The sequence below is a fragment of the Bos indicus x Bos taurus genome, chromosome 5 (genome assembly GCF_003369695.1).
Source record: "Bos indicus x Bos taurus breed Angus x Brahman F1 hybrid chromosome 5, Bos_hybrid_MaternalHap_v2.0, whole genome shotgun sequence".
Classification (NCBI taxonomy): Eukaryota; Metazoa; Chordata; class Mammalia; order Artiodactyla; family Bovidae; genus Bos; species Bos indicus x Bos taurus.
Window position 1 is genome coordinate 53,443,510 of NC_040080.1, and position 8,844 is coordinate 53,452,353.

Genomic DNA, 8,844 nt, shown 5'->3' on the forward strand with positions numbered 1-8,844 from the left:
TTTTCTATGGCATGTTAGGTTTCTCCACAGAAACAGAATCAATTTTATGTGTGTATGTGTGTGTGTGTGTGTGTTAGTTTCTCAGTTGTGTCCGACTCTCTGCAATCCCATGGAATGCGTATATATATATATATATATATATATATATATATATATATAATTATGGAGAACGGCACGTCTAAGTCGTCAGTGTTAGCCAGCAGGCTCCAGACCCAGGAGAACTAATGGTACAGATAAACTCCATAGACCATCTGAAGGAAAATTCCTTCTTGTCCCAGGAAGTTGATCTTTTTGTTCTATTCAGGCCTTCAACTGATTGAATGAGGTACACCCACATGATGGAGAGAAATCTGCTTACTTAAACTTCACCAACATAAATGCTATTCTTATCCAAGAACATCTCCAAGTTGACACATAAGATTAACCATCATTTTATGGCTGCCTATATTATCATTGTCTTCAGGAGCCTTGATGTCACCTGGTAACAATATTTGCATTATTCCCAAGTCTGGTGGCAATGTAAGGGAAGACCCTCTGAAGCCAGGCAGTACTGAGTTTAAATCCTGACTCTGTGAGACTTTAGGCAAGTTTATTAAGCTCTCTGAAACTCATTTCCTTTTCAGTATGATTAAAATAAAAATGTCCTGGAGACATGTAGTTGCTAAAAAGATGAAAATAGTACACACCTAACAGAATGTCTGGTACATAGAATACATTTAAATAAATATTAAATCCCCTCCTTCCTTATTCCCAATTTCCTATAGTTTTCATACTCCAAGGCTATTATCTTTAGATACTTGTTCTTTGTCTTATTCAGGGATTCATTAGCTGTAAATTAGTAAAAGCCTGTCGAAATTAACTAAAAAGAAAAGTGGGGGAAGTGAGGATTATTATAATACTATAAGAAGCACCCTTACATATTTCTTTAAAAAGGAAATTAGATTCAGCTGAGCTTCACTGGGAAGGCTTTGGGGACTGGGCCACATCCATGGTATCTGCCTCATTCATTTCTCTTTGGAGGTTTCTTCCTCTTATTTCTATCTCACTCATCACTTCTCTTCCTTATTCAATTTGGTTTGCATCTAGTTTTGGTCAGAACTGACCATGTTGCAACTTGGTGTGTGGGTCATTCTCTCAAGAGCGAGAATTTGATTGGCTTCCTGACACCAATAGACTTCCTGACACCAATGCAGGTGTCCATGCTGATCCAATCAGAGGGCAAGATATGGTGCATCCATGGTCACTTAGTTTTGCCTGCCAGGAAAGAGAGTGATAGAAAAGAGACTTCTATAGGGAAAAGCACTCCCAAAATATGTCGACCATTTCTACTTCATTTTCCATGTATCAAATACTGTATGTATGTATATATGTGTGTATATATATATATTAATTTCAGAGAGATACATACTCTTTTGGGCTTCCCTGGTAACTCAGCTGGTAAAGAATCCCCGGTTTGATTCCTGAGTTGGGAAGATCCGCTGGAAAAGGGATAGCCTACCCACTCCAGTATTCTTGGGCTTCCCTGGTAACTCAGCTAGTAAAGAATCCATCTGCAATACGGGAGAGACCTGGGTTCCATCCCTGGGTTGGGAAGATCCCCTGGAGAAGGGAACTGCTACACACTCTAGTATTCTGGCCTGGAGAATTCCATGGACTGTATAGTCCATGGAGTCGCAAAGAGTCGGACACGACTGAGCGACTTTTCACTTCACATACTCTTTACTCTCCCAAAGAAGGTTTCTTCTCCCCATGCTTCCTCCAGAGAAGAAAATTCTGTTTTCCCAAGAGAACTATATTTTATTTTCCCAAGCTGAGATAATTCCAGTTTATTGAACCTCTTTTTAATAAGACATATTTAAAAACTGTTTGCATTGTTATTGTCCCAAGGGAGCCCTGTGGGCTTACTTTCTTACTTTTTGCCATGCCACTTAATTTAATTATGTCATCTTGTCATTGCTACACATAATCTCAGGGGACCCTGGGAAATAGGGCCATGCTGGATGCTATGCATTCCAAGCATCTCCAATTCTTCTCATCAAATCATAATTTTCTTCAACCTGATGCTGTTTATACAAAACAACCATTCCAAGATGGTAATGGCCACAGGGACAAATCCAAATGGAGATGTAAGGTATTATCTGATCAATTTGATCACTTTTGACAGCTGGTTCAGATAATTAGAGCAGAAAGGAAAAGATCTCTTTTTCTCCAAGGTTTGTCTTTTGGTCTAAATTGTTTATGTCACAGTTTTATATCTTCTCTTCACTTGATGGGTACACCTATGTTTTCTCCAGCCAAAGAGTTTATTATCTAGGCAGCTTAGTAAATTTTCAGCTTTAGCCATTTTTTCTGGGAAGAAAATTTTAATGGGTAAAATTATTCATTTTAGAGTGTACAAGGCCAAAATTGACTCTGGTATTTCACTTGATGAGACCAAGGATTGCATACAAAAGATCTACATACTATGCAAATGTATTTTCTATGTATATGTATAAAGTTTGGCAACTCCCTCCCCTAAGCCCTTAAGTAATGTGCTTTGATTTGAGATAGGTTAATTCAATAAAAGCTTCACTTTCTTTTCTGAAGGCATCTGAGGGGCCAATGCTGGTGTGTTATTGACACTGCCATAAAACAGGGTAATCTCACTCATTTATCAGTTTTTGCTCTGGAGGACCTAAAGCTGAGCTTATTTAGAAACTGAATTATCTCTGGCCCTCAGAGCCAGATGGCAAGTTCCTGTGAAGGTGGAGGAATATTGCTTCCAGGCGTTATTGGAAAGTAATCTCCACACCTGCCATAGCCTATGGAGCAGACTGATAAACACAGAACATGCTACATCCCTCCCACCAACCCACAGCCCCAAACAGTCCAAAGTCAGAACCAGATTCAGCATGAAATGTACAAGTGATGGCCTCCACCCTCCATGCATATCAGTCCCGTTTGACATACACATACTCAAATACTAATGCTATATTTTCAAAAAGAAAAGTTGGGTTGGCTATCACTTTCCATCCAGGTGCTTAAATAAGTCTTTTCTTCTCCTCATCATTATGAAACGGCATGGTCAAAGACAGAGAAGAATGGGTAACACTCCTGGGTACGTTTACCAGAGTATTATTAAAGAAAAGGAATTACTTTGCTTCAAAGGTGGAGATTTACAATACCTGTATAATGTTTCCAAAGGGGATAATGAAAGGTTTGGCCAGAGCTCTACATCTTACACTTACACAGGGGTTTTTGACTTGTTTGTATATGTTAAACACACGCACACAATATATCCATAATATATGGATTCCATATATCCTGCCCGCCTCTTGGAATTATCAAGAGAGTGATTCAGTACTTACCTGGCAGGAAAGATACCATGATTACAAAGGTTGTTTTCCCAGGACAAAGCTTATTCATTGCACTCTGGAGGTGCTACACCCTGCGATGTCCCCAAAGGTGGAAAACTCAACTGCATAATTTGTGGTAGTTGGGGATTGAGTTCGTGCTTTCCCTGTTTAAAAAAAAAATGAGAGAGAGGGAGATAGAGAGAAGGAGGAAGGACGATTCACTCATTTTCTCATTTAATAAGTATGTTTGGTTGAAGGGATCCAAAAACAGAAAAGACATGTCTAGTTTGTAAAGAAATCCATCTTGGAGAAAGGATTAAATTAGGTCATGATATGGATAGTAGCTCACATTATTTTTAAAGTTGTCATTGTGCTAAAATGGTTTCATAATTGTGGGTCTTTTATTTTCATCCAGAACGGCTGGATATAGGTGCTTTCGAAATTATTGGAGCAGGATGATGTATAGCAAAGACATCTGCTGTGTTGTTGTGTTGGTTATAGTTCTAGCTATCAGAATCTTATCATTTTTAAAAAGACTTGTTTGTCTATTTATTTGGCTGTGGCAGGTCTTTGTTGCTGTATGTGAGCTTCTCTAGTTGCAGTGTGCAGGCCTCTGCAGTGGCTTCTTTTGCTGCGGAGCATGGGCTCTAGGCCCACAGGCTTCAGTAGCTGCAGCTCGTAGGCTCAGCGGTTGTGTCTCACTGGCTCTGGTGCACTGGGCCAGTAGTTGTGGCACATGGATTTAATAGCTCCCTGGCATATTGGACCTTCCCAAACCAGGGATGGAATCAGTGTCCTTTGCATTGCAAGGCAGATAGAAGCTTATTATTTTTTTAATTTAAATTTATTTATTTTAATTAGAGGCTAATTACAATATTGTATTGGTTTTGCCATACATCAACATGAATCCGCCACGGGTGTACACGTGTTCCCAATCCTTTACCCCATACCATCCCTCTGGGTCATCCCAGTGCACCAGCCCCAAGCATCCTGTATCCTGCATCAAACCTGGACTGGCCATTCGTTTCTTATATGATATTATACATGTTTCAATGCCATCTCCCAAATCATCCCACCTTCGCCCTCTCCCACAGAGTCCAAAAGACTGTTCTATACATCTGTGTCTCTTTTGCTGTCTCGCATACAGGGTTATCGTTACCATCTTTCTAAATTCCATACATATGCGTTAGTATACTGTATTGGTGTTTTTCTTTCTGGCTTACTTCACTCTGTATAATAGGCTCCAGTTTCATCCACCTCATTAGAACTGATTCAAATGTATTCTTTTTAATGGCTGAGTAATACTCCATTGTGTATATGTACCACAGCTTTCTTATCCATTCGTCTGCTGATAGACATCTAGGTTGCTTCCATGTCCTGGCTATTATAAACAGTGCTGCGATGAACATTGGGGTACACGTGTCTCTTTCAATTCTGGTTTCCTCGGTGTGTATGCCCAGCAGTGGGATTGCTGGGTCATATGGCAGTTCTATTTCCAGTTTTTTAAGGAATCTCCACACTGTTCTCCATAGTGGCTGTACTAGTTTGCATTCCCACCAACAGTGTAAGAGGGTTCCCTTTTCTCCACACCCTCTCCAGCATTTATTGCTTGTAGACTTTTGGATAGCAGCCATTCTGACTGGCATGAAATGGTACCTCATTGTGGTTTTGATTTGCATTTCTCTGATAATGAGTGATGTTGAGCATGTTTTCATGTGTTTGTTAGCCATCTGTATGTCTTCTTTGGAGAAATGTCTAGTTCTTTGGCCCATTTTTTGATTGGGTCATTTATTTTTCTGGAATTGAGCTGCAGGAGTTGCTTGTATATGAAGCTTATTATTTTTAACAGGAATGCTTCTGACTATTTTCCTTTAGCTGTATTAACTTAATAAGAAATAAGTGCTAGAGGTTTTAAAGCCAGCCAGATCTGCAGTTGACTCTTGGTTTTACCAATAAGTTACTGAGTGACATTGTTGGTGGTGGGAGTAGGGGGAATCACATAAACTCTCTGACCTTTATTGTTCTTATCTATTAAATGGGGATAATAGAATTAAGGATTCTCAAAGTTTTTTTATGAGTTATATATTAGTCTGTATTTTTAAAGCACCTAAGAGAGTGGGTGGTTCCATAAATGAAAAAAAAAATAGACAGCAGTCAGATTTTATTTCATAGGAAATCTGATTGTTATAATATGACAAATTAACTGAAGGCCTCAGACAAATTAGGGATTCCCTGATGGCTCAGATGGTAGAGTCTGCCTGCAATGCGGGAGACCTGAGTTAGATCCCTGGCTTGGGAATATGCCCTGGAAAATGAAATGGCGACCCATTCCAATATTCTTGCCTGGGAAATCTCATGGACAGAGGAACCTAGCAGGCTACAGTCCATGGGGTTGCAAAGAGTAGGACATGACTGAACAACTTCACTTTCACTTTTTCTCTTTTCAGACAAATTAATACCTTTTCGAGCCCAACTCTAGAGAATCGTCTCTCAGAGTTCTTGAAATTTTTAAAAAACTATATATGAATTCCCTAGGAGGTTTTTGTTATTTTAATTCCATCTAGAAAATCATTGTATGATATCATTCTCAGTATGCTAGGAGAAAAAATGTTAAACCCAAAAAGAAGATGAGGACTTCAGGTTGCTTTTTTTCCATTCAAGATAATCTGTGAAGACTGGCATGAAAATGCAGATTCTTAATTGAACAAAGACAATTATTTCCAGATTGAAGTACAGTGGTGAATAGCTCTGTGCTCCAATTACCATCAGACTTTTATTTCCAATGGGAGGCTGAAATCACAGATGAGTTAGCCTTAATTGGGAGAAATGGCTGAAATTGTGGTTTTAATACCCTACTGTAACATCATGTATGTAGGTCATCTTTTTTCATGTATACATGACTGTGCCCTGTTTATGTCCATTTGGGACAGCAAGCTGTGATGGCAAGAGGGATAGCCTTTTTACAAACAAAGGTATAAGCATCCAGAAGTTAATTAGAGCCATAAAACTGTATAGCTTTTAAATAAAGAAGTGGAAAAGTCCATTCTTTTTTATAACTATATATGAATTCACTGACTAATGTGAAAACCTAACTCAAGATAGCATTACTTCAAGCAAGATTTCCTCGATCCTGACTATTCCTTCATAATATATTCCACTTAAGACTATCAGAGAGTAGCCCAGCCATGAATACATAGGCCCCCTCAAATTAGGTCAGGTCTAACAGATTTTCTAAAGGTTGAAAAAAATACAAATACAAACGTCAGATGAAGTCTATGCTTTTCAAACAACCAGCGAACACCAAAGGAGAGTTTGTTGTATGGTTGAGTTGGACATGGTGTTGTGTTGGCAGAGATGAAGATATGGAAATGTTATTAGTAAAGATTCCTCTTCTCAGGTTCCTTTTTCACTCCAGCTGGGAATTCTAGAATCGGACACACGAAACCTTGTCACCAACCGTGGTGAATCATTTGTGTCTGTATAGATGTTTCCTGTTTTCAAAGGGATTTCACAAATTATTTCTTTTGATTGATCCTCATTCCTCCAAACTCCAAGCTAGGTGGGGTAAATTTCATCACCTCTTTTTACAAATAAATAAACTGAGGCCCATATCCTTGCTTAGGGGGAGAGTGAAAGAGCATAGGGCTGGAACAAAGACCCAGCCTTTGATTAATAATAGCCAACCCAAAATGTCACATGTCACCAGAAAGTGAAAGTGTTAGTTGCTCAGTTGTGTCCGACTTTATGTGACCCCATGGACTGGTAGTCTGCCAGGCTCCTCTGTCCATGGGATTCTCCAGGCAAGAATACTGGAGTGGGTTGCCATTCCCTTCTCCAGGGGATCTTCCCAATGCCGGAATTGAACCCAGGTTTCTTGCATTGTAAGCAGATTCTTGACCATTTGAGCCACCAAAGAAGCCCTACATGTCACTGGAGGAACTGTAAATGACTTCCATGCCTTAGCATGTACTTCCCTGGTAGCTCAGTGGCAAAGAATCCACCTGCAATGCAGAAGATGCACATTTGATCCCTGGGTCAGGAGGATCCCCTGGAGTAGGAAATAGAAACCCATTCCAGTATTCTTGCCTGGGAAATCCCATGGACAAAGGAGCCTCATGGGCTATAGTCCAGGGGATCTCAAAGAGTCAGACTTGACTGAGTGACTGATTGTGCACACATGCCTTAACATGCCAGCCACTACACTTCCACTGTCTTTCAGGCCATGGAAACAACAAGAAAAACACTTGTGCTGTCTGTTCTCCTATAGTCATTAGCTTTCATAATTAGGGAGATATAGTTATCACCAACCTGCAGATGTGGAAACTGGTGCTCATAAAGGATAAGTGACTTTTTCAAAGTCTGACAATTAGTTAAGGGATGAAACTAGACCCAGACTAGCCTCACTGACTGATTCTAAATTCTGTGCTTTTTCCATTTGCCAGAAAAGACCCAGGTTTTTATTTACCTCCTTTGCTTCTGATGCTTTTCACAAAATGTATTCGTTTGTTCAACAAAAATCACAGCAGTGGACAAAATAGACCCCCAATCCCTGCCCCTATAGAGCTTACATTCTAGTAGGAAAAATAGACAATATACAAAATAAGTGAAAAGATACTGTATGTTTGATGGTTGTAAGTGCTATGGAGAAGCTGGAAAGGATTTTCAGGAGACAGCGAAGTTGAGATTTTAGACCAGGTCATCTGGGGAGGCTTCCCTGAAAGGTGGCATTTCAGAAAGGTTCAGAGGGAAGTGAGAGAGTAAATCTGCATTTCAGATGGAGGAAGAAGCAGTTGTCCCCAGCTCAGTGTTTGCCTGGCTTGACCAAGGAATAGGGCAGAAGTGAAGGAGGCTGGAGCTGTGAGGGTAGCGGTAAAGGAGTAAGACCACAGGTCCTAGGGTAATGAGAGGTCAAAAGAGCCAGGCTTAGGCCAACTTGAGGAGTTTTCAGAGTGAAATGGATGCTATTTGAGTGTTTTGATTAAAGGACACCGTTATTCTGACATGTCATAAGGAAAGCTCTAGGTCCATGCTGAGAATAGATGAACAAGGGTCCAAATGGAGGAAGAAAAAACAGTTAGAAGGGAAATGACAACAATAACAATAATTATAATATTATTAAATTAAAACAGGCAAAAAATGATTGCTATTGGCTTCCACCAGGAAGATGATAAAAAATGGTCAGAAAGAAATACGGCTGGCTGTACCCCTGTTGCAGCCTGTCTGCCTTGGTTGCTAAGGGTCTTGGGGACATGAAGAGGGAGGGAGCCCTCCCAGCACAAAGCTCCCAGGAGTGGCAGGCAGTCAAGAGAGAACCTCCTGAGGAGAGGGGCTGGTTGATGACCACATCTGCTCCCCAGATGCCATGCAGCAGGGTTCTCAGGGAGGCTACTCTCTCCCCACACTGCTCCTAGCCAGAGCTCCTTTCTCAGGCCATCTTTGCACCAATCCTCCTTCATCCCCTTTCTCCCTTCATAGACCTGCAGCATTGACATACCTGGCCACTGTCATC

General features: G+C 40.4%; 1 non-coding gene across 1 annotated transcript; it reads left to right on the forward strand.

Annotated features, from left to right (window-relative positions):
- The first annotated feature begins 3,339 nt into the window (after window positions 1-3,339).
- On the forward strand, window positions 3,340-3,503 carry LOC113893872. The gene has a single exon (XR_003511391.1). It is a non-coding gene; the product is annotated as a U1 spliceosomal RNA (small nuclear RNA).
- Window positions 3,504-8,844: the final 5,341 nt, after the last annotated feature.